General features: G+C 40.6%; 1 protein-coding gene across 9 annotated transcripts in view; it reads right to left on the bottom strand.

Moving 5' to 3' along the window:
• The window catches only part of mef2aa (myocyte enhancer factor 2aa), a 122,919-nt gene that overhangs the window by 95,539 nt on the left and 6,769 nt on the right, over window positions 1–20,611 (bottom strand). The gene's annotated exons all lie outside the window — the stretch shown is intronic.

Here is a 20,611-nt window from a genome sequence, read left to right as displayed (position 1 = left end):
GGTGTGTCTCCCAGGTGGCTTGTGGCAAACTTTAAACGACACTTTTTATGGATATCTTTAAGAAATGGCATTCTTCTTGCCACTCCTCCATAAAGGCCAGATTTGTGCAATATACGACTGATTGTTGTCCTATGGACAGAGTCTCCCACCTCAGCTGTAGATCTCTGCAGTTCATACAGAGTGATCATGGGCCTCTTGGCTGCATCTCTGATCAGTCTTCTCCTTGTATGAGCTGAAAGTTTAGAGGGACGGCCAGGTCTTGGTAGATTTGCAGTGGTCTGATACTCCTTCCATTTCAATATTATCGCTTGCACAGTGCTCCTTGGGATGTTTAAAGATTGGGAAATCTTTTTGTATCCAAATCCAGCTTTAAACTTCTTCACAACAGTATCTCGGACCTGCCTGGTGTGTTCCTTGTTCTTCATGATGCTCTCTGCGCTTTTAACGGACCTCTGAGACTATCACAGTGCAGGTGCATTTATACGGAGACTTGATTACACACAGGTGGATTGTATTTATCATCATTAGTCATTTAGGTCAACATTGGATCATTCAGAGATCCTCACTGAACTTCTGGAGAGAGTTTGCTGCACTGAAAGTAAAGGGGCTGAATAATTTTGCACGCCCAATTTTTCAGTTTTTGATTTGTTAAAAAAGTTTGAAATATCCAATAAATGTAGTTCCACTTCATGATTGTGTCCCACTTGTTGTTGATTCTTCACAAAAAAATACAGTTTTATATATTTATGTTTGAAGCCTGAAATGTGGCAAAAGGTCGCAAAGTTCAAGGGGGCCGAATACTTTCGCAAGGCACTGTACATGGGACGAGACAAGACAGAGACATAGACGTCTGACTGCTACGCCATCTTGGAAATGTGACGAACCTCCCACTCTGTCTGCTCTCTTTCTCTTTGCTCTTGTTTTCTTTATTAGGATGCCGGTGGGCGGAGCCGAGAGGGTCGTCAGCGACATCAGACACCTCTTCCCCATTCATTGAGGAGACTCTCTCCATGCAGACGCACTGTTAGAATTTGGTTGTGGCATTTTTGTGTGTTTGCTTGCTTTGGCACCTTTCAACACCCTTCATTATCACATTTATGCACGCAACCACTCACTTACACTACTGATTACTGACTACACTCACCATTGTTAATTGTATTTACGTCACATCAGTTAATTATATTTTTCTTATTCCAAATCTCCATGTTGTCTCCCTTTTTTTTACGGACCTCGAGCCGGTTCGTGACAAGTGGGGGCTCATCCGGGATTTTGAAGGTATTGTGTTTGGGAGAAAATGTGGAGTTCATGTTAAACTCACTAGGTGCTTTGTTTGAATCTTTTGTTACAGATTTTTCTGGAGTTGTAATGTTTGGTAGGCCCAGTATTGGTTGTCTTTGTTTGGTAAACTTGCCACTGCGGTGGATAGTTGGTTGTGTGCTGTGTTGGAGAGAGTACATTGGTTAGTTTCCAGGCCCCTGCTAAGGTTGGAGACTCTTGCTCTACTCGCTGTTGGGACATTGGTCTGAGGAGGTGAGTACAATCGGCTGTGTACCTCAGTGGGAGATTTGGGTAGGGTAGTGACACTTGCTACCCGGCGCTAAAGCCTTTCTTTTTCCCCTGTTAGGTTTAGTGACGTGTTTCACTTTGGAATACGTTGGGCATGGTTATTTTGTTATTTTTATGTGGTGTCTGGACTGAGCAGTTGTCTCGGGTACACATCTGTGGCTTGGGGGAATCTGCCAGCATGATGAGTGTTTTTTTGTTGTTTTTTTTCCTTGCCAGCGGGCTACAGTGCGTAATTACCCACCGCAAATCCGTACGAAGACTATGGTTGAGTTATTGTTGATTTTGGGGAAGCTCCATATATATATATTTATCTTCTGTGGTGCCCAGTGTGATTGTCATTTCTCTTGTTGTGGTCTGGTGTGCTCAGCATAGGGGAAGAGAGAGAATTTCTTTATTGTATTTACTTGTGACTATGGTGTCTAATGTAGATGAGTTCATTCGCTTTCCATCAGAGGATCTGTTAGAATTATGAACTGAAGAACAGCTGTTGAAGATTGCTGAACACTACAAGATTGAAATTAGTGCTAAAAGTCTCAAATTCTGTTAGGTTGATATTGAAAGCCAATCTGATGGAAAGTGTTATTCTTGAAGTTACCACTGGGGCATCCTCTGCCGAGGACTCGCCGTCTCCCCGTTTCGTTACAATGGCCGCGCCACTGTCTTTTGAACAGAAAGAACGGCTTCTGTTACAACTAGAGCATGATCATGTAAAGTATGAAAAGGAATGGGCATTTAAACAGGATTTGGAGCGTGCAAAAATCAAGTTGCTACCAGAGCGGCTACAGTTGGTTAGGGAAGGAAAGCTCTCAGGGGAGAGTTTGCTCTGGGAAGGTTTCTTCTTTCCTCTTAACCTCTTGAAGCTAGAGGGCACAATTTTTATGTTTGGAAAAATAAGGTTCCCAAAGTAAACGGCCTATTTTTCAGGACCAGATGCTACAATATGCATATAATTGACAGATTAGGATAGAAAACACTCTAAAGTTTCCAAAACTGTAAACCTGATTCCTTTTTCTGTGGCTTCCGTAAGGTGTCAACAGTCTTTAGACATAGTTTCAGGCTTTTATTTTGAAAAATGAGCGTGAAGGATCACATTGCGTAAGTGGAGAGGTGGGGGCTCTCAGAGTGATTTTGTGCGCAATTGAGTAAAGCCGCCATTGTTTCGCCCGCTGTTATGGAAAAAGCTACACACTCGGTTTATATATTATCGAATATATATTTTAAAACCTACCTAAGGAATGATTATAAAAAACGTTTGACATGTTTCTGTGGACTTTATGAAGACTATTTGGAATTTCCGTCTGCGTTGTCGTGACCGCTCTTTCCTGTGGATTTCTGAACATAACGCGACAAACAAACATCGGTATTTTGGGTATAAAAATAATCTTTATGGAACAAAAGGAACATTTGCTGTGTAACTGGGAGTCTCGTGAGTGAAAACATCCGAAGATCATCAAAGGTAAACAGTTAATTTGATTGCTTTTCTGATTTTCGTGACCAAGCTTCCTGATGCTAAGTGTACATAATGCTATGCTAAGATATCAATAAACTTACACAAACGCTTGGATTGCTTTCGCTGTAAAGCATCATTTCTAAATCTGAGAGACCCTTCATTATCACATTTATGCACGCAACCACTCACTTACACCACTGACAAACAGTAAAAATATTATTTTTTTTGTCATACACGTGGTACACTATATGATATACCACGGCTTTCAGCCAATCAGCATTCAGTCCTCGAACCACCCAGTTTATAATTGAAAATAATGCCATTGTTGATTAGATGCTTTAAAAAAAATTGTCTATTTCTGTTGAACCATATGGTCTATCTACTAGAAACTCATTGACAATATGGACACAGATATAAAAAATGATTTTATACTTTTTTTATTCAAGTATAAATTACCAAAGTTATAATAGATTGCCTTAGATTTTCTGTTAATTACCAAAATTACTGAAGATTCCAGTAAATTTGGTAAATTACCGGTAGCTTTGCAATCCTAACTACAGTTAAATAAAACTAGCAAATCAGGTCTGAAAACTAACTGAAACTAAACAGAATTTCAAATAAAAATAGAAAAACTAGGATAAATAAAAAAGAACAAATATAAAAACACAAAACTATAATAACCTTGCACTCCAGGCCAATACAACAATTTGATCCATAAGGTGAGGTAAAATGAACTCTCCCTTTAAAGCATTACTTAATGCTAATGATGCTTGATAGGATGATTCTGTCCATTTAACCTTGCTTAAGAATGTAAACATATACATCTCACCATGTACTCTTTAGAAGACCTCGATAATGTACACCTGGACCACTTTGTCTTTAAACCGGTCCAGCAATTCTGAAAGGTTGCTTACCAAACATTTGCACCACAGAGATCAATGTACAGTGAATATGTCTCTACGGAGACCACATCAGGCTGACATCAAAATCAATACCAGCTACATGTCCCACAGAATGTCCAGATGAAACCAAGCCTCACTCACGACTACCATCTGAGTGTAGTGAAGCTGTTAAAATAGTGGAACAATGTTGTGCATTGTTTAGCTTAAAAAGCCCCTGTAGATCCTTGGAATTCATCTAAGGTGGAGTGATGTTTGACCACTTTTGTTGTGTGTTACTGTTTGTGTGAGAGACAGGCCCAGAGAGGCAAGCCCAGTTGCAGCCACTCTCCATCTCTCTGTCCCTTCCTCCCTCCCGTGAGACAGGCCTCTGGAACACGGGGAGGGTTGGTGACGGGGTCGACCCTTTCACACTCAATAAAACATAGTCCACTACCACTGTAATTACTGAACACAGCACATCCGCCTCCCTCACTCTTTCGCTCTCAGTCAGTAAGTCTGAATAAGCTCTGCACGTATGCCTAGTATTACTTAACCTTACAATACATCTAGCAATGCTGGCAAACACAAAATATGACATCCTACATGGTTTATTTCATAAAAAATGATGAGAACAGGAGCTATTATTGACCCTGTTGTTGGCCATGTTATTATGCTGTTATCAACTACAACACAAGAGTCTAAAACTACATCCAGAGCATGATGTGGTTACAATGATCTATAAAAACTTAAAGCCACTAAAAACATCTAATACTTTGAATGTTCAGCTCTTCCTTGCTTAATTAAGACTGTACTTTCAAACGTGTACTGTGCTGTCTGTCTAACTGAGTGTTTAATATGAGGAAAGCCTTCCCTATTTCCTCTGACTGTGATGGACATCAGTCATAGTCCTGAGCATAGCCATGACAGTTGTGCTTCCTGTGTGTAATGACCTCATTTGACTATCCTACCACAGGGCCAGGCCACAGCGTGAGCAGACAAGACTCAACCTCCTGCCTCTCTACTTCCTGTTTTTCAGGACCACTCTAAATGCCCACTGCAGGGGAGGTCGGGGAAAAAATGGAGGGAGAGAAAAAAGGGAAGGAGTGTGCCTTGGGGACACCCTTCCTCTCTGATCCCTCTGCTTGTTACCTTCCTGACTGTAAGTCTGAGACTAAACAACAACACTACTCCATCTCCTGTTGATTCTCTCCGTGTCTTCATTATATTTACAGTACATGGCCATTAGACAGGCTGGACAGGCACATGCTGCCACACCAAGCACACAACCACTTTCTATTCGTTTAGACGTCAGGCCTTTCCTTGTTTTGGCCAATACGGATAATGATTTGAAACATAACCTGAGTTACATAATGATGAGTTATGCAAGTTCATACATAACAAGAAAACAGCCATGTAAAACAGAATAAATATTAAATTCAACTCCAAAACTTGAAAGTGTAAGGAAGTGGCTCAGTTCCAGTTTGTAAGGCTTTAAGCGGAGTGGGACATAGAGCAAAGAAAACCCTCACGGTTCTGCTGCTTAATTTCAATGAGACCCTGACATAACTGCATTAAAAAATGAACACCCCAACTCTTTGTTCTTCCTGTCATCAGGCTGTGCTGTACCTGTAAATGGGGCTGTTGGCCTGGGGGTGAGTGGAGGCGAGCCAGCCTCTCTCTCCTGCTCCTACACTTCCCTTTGTGTTTGCACGCTTATCTCCCACTCCAGCAGAGCAGGGAGACGGAGGATTGTGGTCCCAGAAGAAGCATCACTAGTGTTAATGTCTCCTGATGCTAATCTGACACAAGGCTGATCCTTCACAAACCACTTTCTCCATTCCTCTCTCTCCTTCTTTTTCCTTCTCCCTCTGTCTCCCTCATCTATCTCCCTTTCTCCCACATCTCTCACCCTCTATCTCCCTCGTATCTCTCTCTTTCGCTCTCTCACTCTGTACATTCCCTCACCTCTGTTTCCAAGGCAACTAATGAGATATTAATAAGATCTACCAAAGGGCTGTGTGAACAAAAATTAGTGGGAAATAGGCTTTGAGAAAAAGAGGGAGAGCTGCTTGCCTTGTGAGTTAAATAAAATGCTTTAAATATGTGCTCGTATTGGACTTTCTACAGCCTGTTAACTTTATTTGTAAAACATTTATTGGGGTGACATTATCTTCCTAGACAATGACTTGAAAAACAGTACTGAGAAGCTAAAACAATAACTATATGAGGGCCATGACTGTTATAAAGAAATGTAATTTCCACAAAATATAAACCTATGGGGTGAACTGAAATATGTAGATATTTTTTACATGGTCATTCAGTTTAAAATGAATTGCTTAGCTTAAGATTTAGATTTTTAAAAAACAGGAATGCTATACTCTGAAGACGTTTGCAATATACTGTTATTTCAATTGTGAAGAAAAAAACATTTGACTTGCAAATCTCAACAAATGATAACTCCTAGGAACCATTGTGTGAACAATGAGTTTAAACCCACACCCTTTGAAATAGCTGTGATACGTTGAACCACTAAAAGCTATGTGAGAAAACTCATCATGAAAATGTTACATTGAGTAATGGCTTTATGTCACTAACGGAATGAAGGGTGAATGTGTTGTTTTTTAGATGACCTCGAGATACCAACAGACAATAGAAAGTATTTTCCTTTGTTTATTTCAATGAATAGTTATACTCAAGTAGGGCTTGTTATGATGTTAGTAGATCCAGCCCTGACATACTGTACATTGGTAATTCAAGTCAGAGTTCAACAAGGGTTGAACAGTGACTCACAAATATTCCAGAGCATGTTCTGCATAGCTTGCATAGTAAACAATAATGGTTTATTGAGCTTATGGCTACTGGGGCATGGCAATGCTTCTCCACTTGTATAATTATTTTAGCATGCATTTTAGACCTACCTTGATGAAGTTGATAAAAAAAGAAATCCATTGACATGTATGAGTGTGTGACTTGTAGGGGACAATGATGCAAAGGTTAGCGTTTTTCGTCATGAATCTTGCTCTGAGTGTTTGTGTTGAGGAGTCAAACCAAAGCAGGCCAGGCCAGGCTGCGAGTGGTTAATCTCTCCAAATGATGACTGCTACCTCAATCCAACTCTCCACTGACCTAGCTGTAATCCCTCATTGGAACAACGCAAGTTCAAACCATGATCCATCCTGCTAGCACCTAACTCTGGCTGGGAAGATGGAGCTACAGACAGCGGCACGCAGAGACAAAGATACTTATCACCTCCACAATGACATCAGGAAAACCCCACTGGATCAACTGAATATTCTCTTGAGGAAAATAGCTTTAGACCCCCACATCATACATCATCCATCAATAATCTGGGAGACAAATGCAAAAAACGTAGCTCTTTAGGAGAGAGCACAATAACAGAACATACACCCTTGCCAATCACTACAGGTATCCTATTGTTACTTTTTAATGTATTCCTCTATTGCATGCTGAAATCAGCTGAACTGAGCAGGTTTCAAAGGTATGGTAAGGTTTGGATAATAGGCTACATCTTCAGAAATATAAAGGACATCAGATGCTGACAGTGAAACTGAGCGCTAGCAGACAGACACACTCACTCTCAGTCACACAGTAATGTCAGGGGATGAGAGGACTATGCAAGGTGACTTTGACAAAATGCCTTGGGGTCCATGAGAGAATTCCATTGAAGTGACTTTAATATGGCATTTGTTTCTCATTTATCACCATATTGAGTCCGACAAACCTGTATGATGGAACCAGCAGGAAGAACAAAACCAATACACATTTTCCTCTGGCTTGAAGGCATAGTGAGAAGAATCTGAGGTCAGTAAGACAACTGCAACAAGCTGGAGATACAGTGTACTGTAATCACTGCCAACATGTACACTCTAGCAGACAGAGCCAGTTACACTGTACTGTTCAGGTAACTTCTACTGACAGTGCAGTGAAGTTCAGACTTTGTAACTTCACAGTCTAAACAGATGTTGTTGTGCTGGAGTTTGTGTGTGTGTGTTTCTGTGTGAACTTAAATGGAGAGGAAACAGGGATAAAACCTTGAGATGGATTTGAGGAAGAGTTCTCCCCACCCCCAGCCCCGGTACGCTGGTTGTGTGCAGTAGTCGCAGCGTTGTAACATAATTACTGCTGGGACAATTCTATTCCCAATGATCCATTTGTGTCAATCAAGTTTTCGAGCCGAGCGAATGAATGGATTCTCAGTTTCTCAAGGATAAAGAGATGACCCTCTCCTAACTGGTATATCCATTTCATGTGCAGAGGCCACTCTCCTTCTCAAGGTTTGTCTCGTTATGCTAATTGTTGTACAAGTTTAAGCATGTAGAAACGGATGCAAGCTTGGATTATTCTTGATTAAAAAGATCTGGTTTTGGCAATTGAGAAATGCATGATGTACATTAATGCTATCCTAAATTATACTGGCATTGGCTATTTTCCATCAATAGTCAACAAACCACAGGCTAAACCCAAACAATATGCAAGTATATTCACTTGAATATGTTGCTGTTCTTAGATGAAGCCCCAAATGTAATATTGTTCCATCATCCTTAATACCTTGTTATGTGATAGTCAGTAATCACTTCTCATCCACCAAAATGTTATATTCTACTGCAAAAAATGTACTGACTAAAGTGTCTAACTACTTACATCAAATTAACTACTCACATAAGATTTTAGGGCTCCCGAGTGGCGCAGCGGTCTAAGGCACAGCATCTTGTAGAGTTTCAGTGCTAGAGGCATCACTACAGACCCTGGTTCGATCCTGGGGTGTATCACAACTGGTTGTGATTGGGAGTCCCAAAGGGTGCGGCCGGGATAGGCCGTCATTGTAAAATAAGAATTTGTTCTTAACTGACTTGCCTAGTTAAATTTAAAAAATAAACAGTAACAGCCACTTAATGTCTCAGAGCCAAAACCTCTCTCCAAAAACATTTTATCACCAACATCTCTTATGACAGTACGCCAATTTTACCAGTGGATTTCCTGGCAGGAGTTAGTGTCAGAATCTGACATTCTCTCTGTATGAGCACTTCAAGTGTCACAACGCACCAAATTCTCCTTTTCTAAATCATTCGGATGGAGTCACAGATGACACAGGTCTAAAAGAAATTCACAGACTACACATTCCTCCATTTTTCTTCATCAATCATAACTTCAACTTTTCAGGGATATCAGGAAAAGCCCATTTTCAGAGTCTTCTGTAAACATGCATGCACCCACACCCAAATTTACGCATTCTAAATCCTAACCTGTTGTCTGTGTGATGTGGTGGTATGTGTCCATTTGCATGGTTGTCCATCATCACAGGGACTTCTCACCAGGGAGAGATAATCCCACCAACGCAGAGGGGTGCGACAGCCCCCTACCCCCCAGGCCCCCTACAAGCTGTGCTAAGTGGCATGGCAGCCTTTTGATGTTCCATAGAACACAACACTGAAATGGTAAACAGCGCAGATGAATCAAGATCTTCCTCCTGGGGGAATACGCTGTGTAAGGATGTTAGGGACGTCATGCATTAATGTGTATCGGCAGCACTACAGTTCCTCACTCTCATCCCCTCTCTAAATTCACTGAATATCCAGATGAGACTTTCCGATTCAGTTTAGATATTTCATTCTCCTTCAAATATGTTGTTTGATCAACAGTGGGCAGATTTAACTACACAAACAAATTAAACTGCTCTGAGTTTACCATATTGTGTTGTACACATCCTGTCTAGTTTCTGTTGGCTGTTAGTGTGTTTCTTCCTGTCCTGACCAACAGAGCACTGGTGCTTCTTTTAATGGGAGTTTAAAAATGGCTTGGAATAAATATTAGATTTTCTCTTCCCATTTTTCTTGTGCTCTCCATCCCTCTGTTGCTCAGTGTTCCATTACATAAAATGTTTATGCAACCCAAGCAGCATGGAGGGTTATGACTCACAATAACTGTGAAAGGTTCAACATTGATTAGATAAAAAAATAAAAATATGACTCCACACAAACCTAGGCCTACATGGATGATTGTGGAAATGACTAAATGTAACACTAATCCCTTGAGGTAAAAGTACAACAGTTGGAAGATTTTCTAATGCTAAACAACATAATTGTAATTGGTTTAATAGACTGATTTCAACCTCCAGCCAATAAATCCATATCACTTTGGCAAGGTGAAACCATTTGTTTCCATTACAACGTAAGCCTTAATTTTCAACAAATCAGTTTTATGTCTGCTGGTTTCAATTGGTTGTTTAGTGTTTTTGGCATGATAAAACCTCTTCCGTTTATTGTAAATGGGTCCTTGTTAAAACCGTCAGGGAGAAGAGGAAAGATGTACAGTAGAGATAACATTAAACACAATCACATCATGTAGGCACCAGGGAGAGCGTTCATGGGATGCAAGGTCATTTTGACTTCAATACCAAGTCAAAGCTGAGTAACAATTTTCACTTTGAAATAAAAATGTGCTCTTATATAAACAGTGTCTGCCTGGTGCATGACTGGTGTTTATGCAATCAGGTTTGAATGGGGGCATTTCCTTGGAAAAGCTACGTTCTTACAGGACACAAAGGACACAAAATTAGTCATATTGAAGTATTTTCTCTATACTTGTTGTTTGTTGCTCAGAAGACTGAATCTGAACAAAACATGAAAACTTTCCTCCAACTAATCCGTCTCAAGATCAAGGATAAAAGTATTGTAAATTATGCAAGAATGCATTGTTTAAGCAAAGGGCTCGACATCAAATAAACAATATTATGAATATTTCCAGGCATTCCAGGAAGAATTGACTTAGTTTGCATAATGATTCAGTACCTCCTTAACATACCGGTGCTGGGGAACAACAGGAATTGTGTATGGGTGGAGAAAGTAGAGCTGATACAATCCATCTTTAACACAATTTACATGTTTTGTAGATGCACAACTCAGCCTTTTGGAATTCCTTAAATGTCCTCTGACTTGATATTATACCAAATCAAACCCATTCCTTTTAAAGTCAATAGGACAGACACATTGTGATCACCACTTTGATAGGTCATCAAACAGTTTGATAGGTCATCAAACAAACATACCCTCACATCCATACATACCTACACACACACACATAAGCATGCACGCTCGCACGCACACGCACACACAACACAACACACAGTGAGATAAACACACTGGCCCTGCTGCCTGCCTCTCCAGGAATCTTTTCAGCCTAACTGTTCTGTGATAGCCTGTGGCCCAGTTGCTGGTGACGGATGCCTCTCCCCCATACATGGTCTGAACACTGTTGGCAGCTGGGTCAGTGACAGGAGGGCCGAGGGGAGGGAGGGAGGGGACTAGGAACAAGCTGGGGACCATTGAGTGTGACACTGGCCGAGTACAGCCAGAGAACAGCTGATAGACAAAACCCACTGGTCTACCATTTCACCTGGATCAGCAGCTCACGGAAGCCACACAGTCTGCTCCCAGGCAGAGAGAGACTGGACTGGTAGAGAGAAGGAGAAGAGGAGGGAGGGAGGGCACAGACAACTGGCAGCCTCAACACACTCTCAAACAGAGGCTTCAGAGAGCTGGGCTCTGGAGATGGAGAGTAGGGTACAACTACTGCAGCCTGGACAGGGATTAAATATATTTTGGGGGGATGAAGAAAGACAGAGTGCCCTAATATAAATCACCATATCAAAACAGCTCACTTTCAAACTCAAACATTTCAGACATCTACAAATGTTTTTCCATTCCAGGTGATAACCTGTAATGTATTACCGCTCCCAGCACTAAGTTGTTATTGTGAGACTACATGTTTTACTACAGGAGTGATGTAATGTTTTCCCTGGTTGGATGCTGCCAGGGCTGTAAAGGCCAAGGAATGATGTCATGCCCAGCCCAGTATTAGTGACACGTCCCTGCCCCGCCTTCCACTTCTCCTCATATGGCAAGGGTCAAGCCTCCTTTCGTACACTGGTGTACGAGCATAGTAGGGGAAATTGATGGGGAGAATGTTTTTGGGCTGCACCTACTTCTGATATAATTTTACAGTGTCAAAGCAAAGGTGAGTAAAGACATTCTGAAATCAAGATCAAGTTTGTAAGCGTCACACACACAACGCTACATGTTTTGCTGAATACAAAACAACCTAGTGGACTTAAAACCCCTAATCCTAGTGTCCCTAATTACTTAAAATGCTCAGTTTGAAAACAAAACTACCGGTCATTCTGCTCAAACACGACCCTCAGAGCAGAGAGATGGTGGGACTTAGTCTGAGTCCAGAGGTGGACCCGACCAGCTTTCAAACCAGAAGAGGGTGTTAGGTCACCACCAGCAACTGTACTTACTGACTGCATGGGGTCACACTAGGGACTATGACCTCCAGATCCCCAAATACAAGCCATACACCTGCAAATCTGTTTATTATTCAGGACACACCTAATCAGATTCAATTCTATACTTTTGTATGTATAGTATCAGTCAAAGGTTTGGACACACCTAATCATTCCATAGTTGTTCTTTATTCTTACTATTTTCTACATTGTAGAATAATAGTGAAGGCATCAAAACTATGAAATAACATTTATGAAATCATGTAGTAACCAAAAAAGTGTTAAACAAAATCAAATATATTTTATATTTCAGAATCTTCAAAGTAGCCACCCTTAGCCTTGATGACAGCTCTGGAATGTTTCCATGGGATGTTAAGCCTGGGTATTTCGGGAATTTAGCTTAAATTCATCAAAAACGTTAACTTATAACAGTGAGGTCTCCTGGCATATTTTGGTTAAACTATCCCCAATTCAATGGAATTGCAACCCTTTGCATGCACAGTGCATTCTTCCATCACATGTGCAGTGCACTCTTCCATGTACAGCTGATTCTCAAGATCTTGCACACTAATGAGATGCAATTGAGCCCTTACTACTACACTGTCTGAGCCAAGGACTACATGCTTTTAAAGTTTTGATTACAATACTGGGTGGGGTGAATATATTGTATATGACATACATAATTTTTTTGTTAACTAGTAAATAGTAGCCTACAGCAAAGTGTGTTGAAATCATTTATAACTTGTTAACAATTTCTGCTAGTTAGTTTTTGTTACCATGTGGGTTTTAGCTTGCTTGAGCCTGCTAACTGAGGAGTGTTAATTCACCTATTTCCATACATGTTTCATTTTTAAACATTTATCTTACAAAGGAGTTGTTTAATCCAACTGCTTAACTATTTATCTGTACATGGAATTGTATTTGGGGATTTTCTTTAAAAAAAAATCTCATCTTTACAGGAAAATGCCACGGGCACTCTCTGATGTGTGGAGACATTTCACTGCAACTAATGTAGAAGGAAAAGCACTGTACTTTTGCAAATACTGTGCCAAATCATATGTGAAGAATGCAACAAAGATACAGAATCATCTGGCCAAGTGCATAAGTTCCCTCGGTGCTCACAACAAGCAACCTCTGACAAAAGTCCCTCTACTTCTATTCAAGGTGAAAATTATGAAACAGACACCTTATCAATAGCAACAGCTATTCATAGAGGAAGCAGACTGTATTGCAATCATCTCTGATGGGTAGTCGAATGTTCGTGGGCAAGGAATAATTAACTACATCATCTCCACCCCTCAACCAGTATTCTACAAGAGCACAGACACAAGGGACAACATACACACTGGTCTCTACATTGTAGATGAGCTGAAGGCAGTCATCAATGACCTTGGACCACAGAAGGTATTTGCACTGGTGACAGACAATGCTGCGAACATGAAGGCTGCTTGGTCTAAAGTGGAGGAGTCCTTCCACACATCACACCCATTGGCTGTGCTGCTCATGCATTGAAGACAAGAGAGCCAAGGAAATAGTTAGGTATGTGAAGGGTCATCAAGTTATAGCAGCAATCTACCTCACCAAGCAAAGTGAGAAGAATAAGAGCACCACATTGAAGCTGCCCAGCAACACCCATTGGGGTGGTGTTGTCATCATGTTTGACAGTCTCCTGGAGGGGAATGAGTCTCTCCAAGAAATGGCCATATCACAGTCTGCCGATATGGACAGCCCCATCAAGTGGATCTTCCTGGATGATGTATTTTGGGAGAGAATGGTAATCAGCCTCGAAACTCCTGAAACCTATAGCAGTAGCCATTGCACGGATTGAGGGAAACAATGCCACCCTGTCTGATTTTCAGACTCTGCTTGCAGATGTAAGAGAAGACATACGTACTGCCCTGCCCACTTCACTGTTGCTCCAAGCAGAGGAAACTGCAGTTTTGAAGTACATTAAAAAGCATGAAGACTTCTGCCTGAAGCCCATACACGCCGCAGCATACATGTTGGGCCCCAAGTATGCTGGCAAGAGCATCCTGTGTAGTGCAGAGATCAACAAGGCTTATGGTGTCATCACTACAGTGTCTCACCACCTTGGCTTGGATAAGGGCATGGTGCTTGGCAGTCTGGCGAAGTACACTTTCAAGCAAGGTCTTTGGGATGGAGATGCAATATGGCAGTCGTGCCAACATATCTCATCAGTCACCTGGTGGAAGGGACTTTGTGGATCTGAGGCTCTTTCCCCTGTTGCCTCCATCATCCTCTAAATCCCACCAAAATCAGGCGCCTCAGAGCGCAACTGGTCGTTGTTTGGAAACACACACACCAAAGCACGCAACATTGTGAAGGAGAACCTCATTTCAAACAAGCGCATTAGTTTGCACAATTCCTCACCTCAGTTACCTTTGCCTTTTTCTTCAAATGGAGGCAAAGTAACAGGGGAAAGACGATTAAGGAGTTGGGCAAACCAAATTATGATCTCCCTATCTAGCTTGTTGACCAACAAGGGTTGAAAAATTAAGGCTCTTTAAGCCTGACAACGAGCCATCCTCAACATTGTTAGAAAGTGACCGTGAAGATGAGGCCTCTGAGTCTGATGTTCAAGAGGTGGACATTGAGGAGGTCCAGGGAGAAGACAAGGAAGCCTGAGAGGAAGACAACCAAAGCTTTAGTTTCCAGACTAAATCATTTTACACATTTTGGGAGATGCAATGGATTATTGGGGATCATTCAATATTCCCTTTGTTTTGTTGTTCAGTGAAATCATCCCATGTAAAGAGTCAACTCATTTAATTAAAGTTAAATTCATAACTAAATCTGGGTTTTTTTCTAGTGGAAGGATTTAATCATTTGCAATTTTTTTAACCTTTATTTAACTAGGTAATTCAGTTAAGAACAAATTCTTATTTTCAATGACGGCCTAGGAACAGTAGGTTAACTGCCTTGTTCAGGGGCAGAACGACAGATTTTTACCTTGTCAGCTCTTGCAGCCTTTCGGTTACAAATCCAACGCTCTAACCACTAGGCTACCTGCCGCCCCAATTATGTCTACTTATGATATGGTACAAGGTTTATGTTTCTGTCTCCATATGATATGGTAAATATATCCAATGTAAAACACATCTACATTTAAATGGTATTAATATGAATTTGCATATATTCCCATTAATTCCCATATATTCCCGTTAATTCCCATGGAAGATTTCCACTTCTGAATATTCCACAAAATGTGCAACCCTATAGACCCTGCAAGACAACTCAGGTCCTCCATCGGGACTCCAAACTTTTTATGTTAAGATTACCGTAAGTGGATGTGTCTTAAATGTGATACAGGGGAGCATATTAGTGGTCACAAGAAATCTTTTGATCTGGCAAATTAGATTATAATGTATTCCTTAATGTTTTTTCAAAGTCCCATTGAAATTCAGTCAAACTGCAACTCAGCAAAGTGATGTTTTCCTTAAATTAATGGGAAAATTCCTAAAACAATTCTGATCTATGATAATGTATGTATTTCAGTGTTATCTGTTAGGCTACCGCTTTTTTTTTCATCTGCTATTACGATGCAACAAATCTTCAACAACCAAATGAAATCCATTTCACCTACAGTACATGACACCTACAGTATCATGCAGACAAAGAACAAACAAATCAACCACAGGATAGACTTCCTTGACTATGTACATAAGGCTCTTGTTTTTATGATGCACGACATGATTGTGGTTTTGCTAACATATCAATAGTGACACTAATATTGTAGAATGAGAGACCAGAGGTCCATCAGGTGCATGGTGACTTTGTTTGTTGCCATCCCCTCTGCTCCACCACATAGCAGAAGCTTTAACACGCTAACCTCAGAAGCCACACTGCAGCTAGCATGCATATACTACTTATTTTTTCTCAGTTTATATCTTTTGTCAGTCCTCGGTATAACTCAAGTCACTTAACTTGACTTGGTAGAGGTGAATATATCAAACTAAAAGTATGGTTCTTGTCCTACTCCAATTAAGTAACATAGCGGTACACCTTAAAGTTCACATGCAATACAAGTGCGTCACATTTGTTATGACAATGTGTCAGTTTAGCCCTCAGTTTGTTTTAATGATGTGTACCATTTCTTCGAATGCCATAGTGGCGTGGCACTGCTTTATTTTTTATCTGTAGAGAGCCTGTCAGAAATGCACTCAGAAAGAAAGACATCTAAAGATTGGAGTGCACTGTTGATCCAACATGACTCAACATGAAAACTGCTCTAGTCAATTTCACTTAGGGGCGATTCCACGTCAGCATTTCCCAAATAAATAAAAATCTGTCAATTCTCACATAGAAACTTCATTGGAAGGAAGGATGTTTGACATGCTTTTTACATTTGTATTTTGAGACCTATACATGCCTCCTGTCAGAACCTTTGATCTGTGAACCGTACATGATACAGACAATATCTTGGTGTCATTATACTCGTTATGGAGTCCTCGAAAATATGAGGTAAGTCTATGTTCAGAGAAAAATTCACATTGATTTATTCAACCTTGAAAATAGTAATATCAATATCTCAAAAGTACCCTTTTAGATGTCCGTATCCTGCACGGTTCACGTATCATAAGCCTGTGTCAATTTGGATTCATAGAATACGTTATTTTCTGTTACTGCTGAGCCTTTTAAAGGGAAATCTGATGGAAAAAGACTAAATTAAGCAAATATGAGAGCTCTTGTCAGAGGTAGGCCTTACTGTCAATGCTTTGAATCAGCCTACAGGAGACATTCAAATGGCAATAGCCCAAATCAATGCCATATAGAAAGACAGCTGTGATCATCTAATACCTGGTAACAAATGGTTCATAATGTCCTTATGAAACTTTTAAAAATATCCTTGTGATGATTTATAGATTTAAAAGGGAAAGGTTATCATAAACCATTGATAACTCAATTTACACTATGAACTTCCTCAAGACTGTTTACTTCAACAAGTAAAACATTTTCACATTCAAAGTTGATTTGCAGTCTTAACCCTGTGTGTGCCACTTAAACAGTGGAGGGGAAAGGGAGACAGGGATGATAGTAGTGAAAGAGGATTAGCTGCAGATTGAGGCTGCCGCTTTGGTTCAGCTGATTCTTCAGTATGACCAGAGAGAGCTGAGGGGGTAAGGACAACTCTGTCTGACTGAGGGCTCGAAGGGGAAAGGCAAAGAAGACAGGAAGAAGCTGTCTATCTTTAAGCCGCTCTGCCCTGCTCAGCAGCACATGTGCTGAGTGGGCCGTATGGGGTGGCTTACTACCAGAGGTCACAGCCAAGGGCAGGACAGTTGAAAGGTCACTGTTAGGTGCTCCCTTAGACAACAGTGCATTAGTGAGTGGTTCACTCATGCTTCTGTTAGAAACAGTTTTTCAGGCTATCAGATGTTTATAAGCCACTGTAATTTAGGATATTGATATTTAGGTCAGAATGATAGGGGGCTAATTGTCAACAGAGTTGCTTTGTTGACATACTACAGTGACATAGCAGGCAGATGTGATGAGAATTAGAAAAATTGGTGCTTTTTACATTTGCTTTTCCAAGTATACATTGACCATCGGCCGCACCACTGTATGTTATTAGTATAAATCTTTCTTAATTTCAGATTTAAAATCATGTCTAATTATATATTTGAGTGTGGCTTTTCTTTAAAAAAAAGAAGAAAAAAAGAACTGCATAATAAGTGTTTGAATATGATTTCAAAATATTTTAATTATATTAGCTTTGAAACCGCACCGCCATGTAGGATATTAAGCCGTATTTATAAAGTGTACATGTGGTATATTAGCCTGTGCCAGGGCTGGTCCCTGATCCACAGGCTAACGGTTTGGAAGTCATCATCACAGCACATTAAGGGCCTGCCTAATAAAGTTCCAACTGTGCAGCCTCATAGCATGATAGACGGTTTGATTTGGCACACTCCACAACGTATTTGCAGAATAACTTGACTCAGTTTTGTGAGACTGGAGGAGAGAGGAAAAACGAACAAGGAGCTAAAGGGAAATCTGATGGAAAAGGACTAAATTAAGCAAATATGAGAGCTCTTGTCAGAGGTAGGCCTTACTGTCTATGCTTTGAATCAGCCTACAGGAGACAGGAGAGAGGAGAAAGGTGAGGCTCTGTGACCAAATCAAATCCAATTTTTTATATTGTATTATGTGATCAGGCCACACTCCACAACGTAATTGCAGAATAACTTGACTCAGTTTTGTGAGACTGGAGGAGAGAGGAAAAACGAACAGGGAGCTAATATTTTGATAAACATTTTAAATTATAATTGCGTGTGTTTGTCAAACTGGCTGGTATCCTGGGGGTAACTAACCCATTTAGCATCAAAGGTGAGGCTCTGTGACCTGGTGGTCAGACAGGAGGCAGCCAGGGGTTTCTGGGTTTGGAGCTCAGCTCTCTGTTGGATTGGGTTGTGGGGTTGGGTGACACCGCTAGGACACTGTGCATTCCTCTGGGTTACACAGCCATTGCAGTAGCCACACACGATAGAAGGGGAAGTCAGAGTTGATTTGATGCAGTGTATAAACACAAGAAAGAACATCCATATTCATGGTTCGCCCTTTCTGGAATAGAATAACTACATTTATACCCATTTTATTTATTAAAGTACTCAGGAAGTGTTCCTTTAGAATAAATAGTCTAGAGCGTACACAATTGTCTGCTAGGCTCAAGATTCTGCATCCTGCCTCCAGGTCTCACGGGAGAATGCTGGAATCTCCAGTTTGATGATGGAGCTCCATTAAACAATGAATCATGTTGCTGAGAGCATGTGCAGAGGGCTTTGTAACAAAGAAACTAAGCAAAGTGGACATAGAGAAGAAGCATAGTGTTTTTCCTGTTGTTGCTCTGACAAATATCTTGAACATAATTGCCAAAGTTCCCTCACACCTAACACCTAACTCTGAGAATAAGAGAGGACTTCCTACATAGGGTCGCAGTCACACTAGTAAATGAGTGAAACAACTACTAATTTACACCTCGATGTATAAACACATTCAGTACTTTGATGAAATAATGTAATATCATGACCTTTGCTGATACTTGTTGATTGTGGGGAGGTGTGATACACAACCTGTATTCTTTGCTTATCTTCTTTGTTATTGTATCTATCTAAAGAAGTTTAAAGGTTAATTGTGTTAGCTACTGGTTCTCTCAAAACAAGTAGTCTTGTAGAACTCTCAAAAAATGTGCTATAAAACTGTGCCTGATGAGTCAGCTGCAGTTGACACCAGTTCAGCTCTCAAGTGTACTGTAGGGGAAGTGCTGTGCCACAGTACAATGGTGTAACATGGTGAACACTACAAAATGACACTCATGAAACCAGATGGTCTTAATGATGTTTCCCACTTGAGATAAAGAGAATAACCAAAAGGACCAAAGAAAGCATAAAACATTACTGGAGATCTAGGGTTGGGCGATATTACAACAGCATCATCTATCAACGATGACTGACAGCCATCATCGATGTTGACGACATCGTTATGTGACAGACGATGGTTTAGCCTATTTGAACTTGACTTGCACCGTGCCGCAAAGAATGGAGTCGGAGAGAGCAAAATATTGTTTTAATTCCCTAAAAACGTAATTTAGCCGGGGGACTAATAATGAGAGTGAACAAACAATATAAATAGACTACAGAAAAATAAAGTTCAATCAAGTTTAAGCTGATTAAGAAATAGATTTTCTGTGTGTGTCAGGAAAAATCCCCCCATGCGAGGTTGAAAACCAAATAGCCTATAACCTATCCTCTTACTAGGTCTATCATAAAAGCTTCAAGACAAGTTATTTCCTAAATATTCAAATAGCTTAAGAAGGAGTTGTCTATAATGTGCCGCTATCAAAAATTACAAGAATGAAAGATGGAATCTATAGGCCGTGATTCTCAATCACAGCTTTATGAGAAATATAACAAACAATTATAGTTCTGAAGACGGTACGCTTCTACCAAGCCCATGATTTATAACCGAACTCACTATGGTAAAACAGCCCGTTCCTCATCAGTTGACTGTCACTCCATCATGTGCATGCCACACACACACACACACACACACACACACACACACACACACACACACACACACACACACACACACACACACACACACACACACACACACACACACACACACACACACACACACACACACTGACCTGGCCATACGGAAGCTCCACCCGAAATATTATCTAAGCTTTTCCTCCACTTAGGCTTTGTCCAGGCTTTCAACAAACGTATCTTTCGTCAAGTTATAGCATGCAATTTCTGGCTATAGCCCAACAGTTGTTTTAACTGAGGATTTTTTTCACAAAAACAATTTTGGGGGTTGGCCAATAGGGGGCGATGCCATCTTATATCACAATGTTTTATGAGTACCTAATCACCATAGGACAAAGGT

This window comes from Oncorhynchus tshawytscha, linkage group LG06, assembly GCF_018296145.1.
Source record: "Oncorhynchus tshawytscha isolate Ot180627B linkage group LG06, Otsh_v2.0, whole genome shotgun sequence".
NCBI classification, from domain to species: Eukaryota; Metazoa; Chordata; class Actinopteri; order Salmoniformes; family Salmonidae; genus Oncorhynchus; species Oncorhynchus tshawytscha.
The sequence above is the reverse complement of the archived record's forward strand: the minus strand, read 5'-3'. Positions and strand labels throughout refer to the sequence as shown.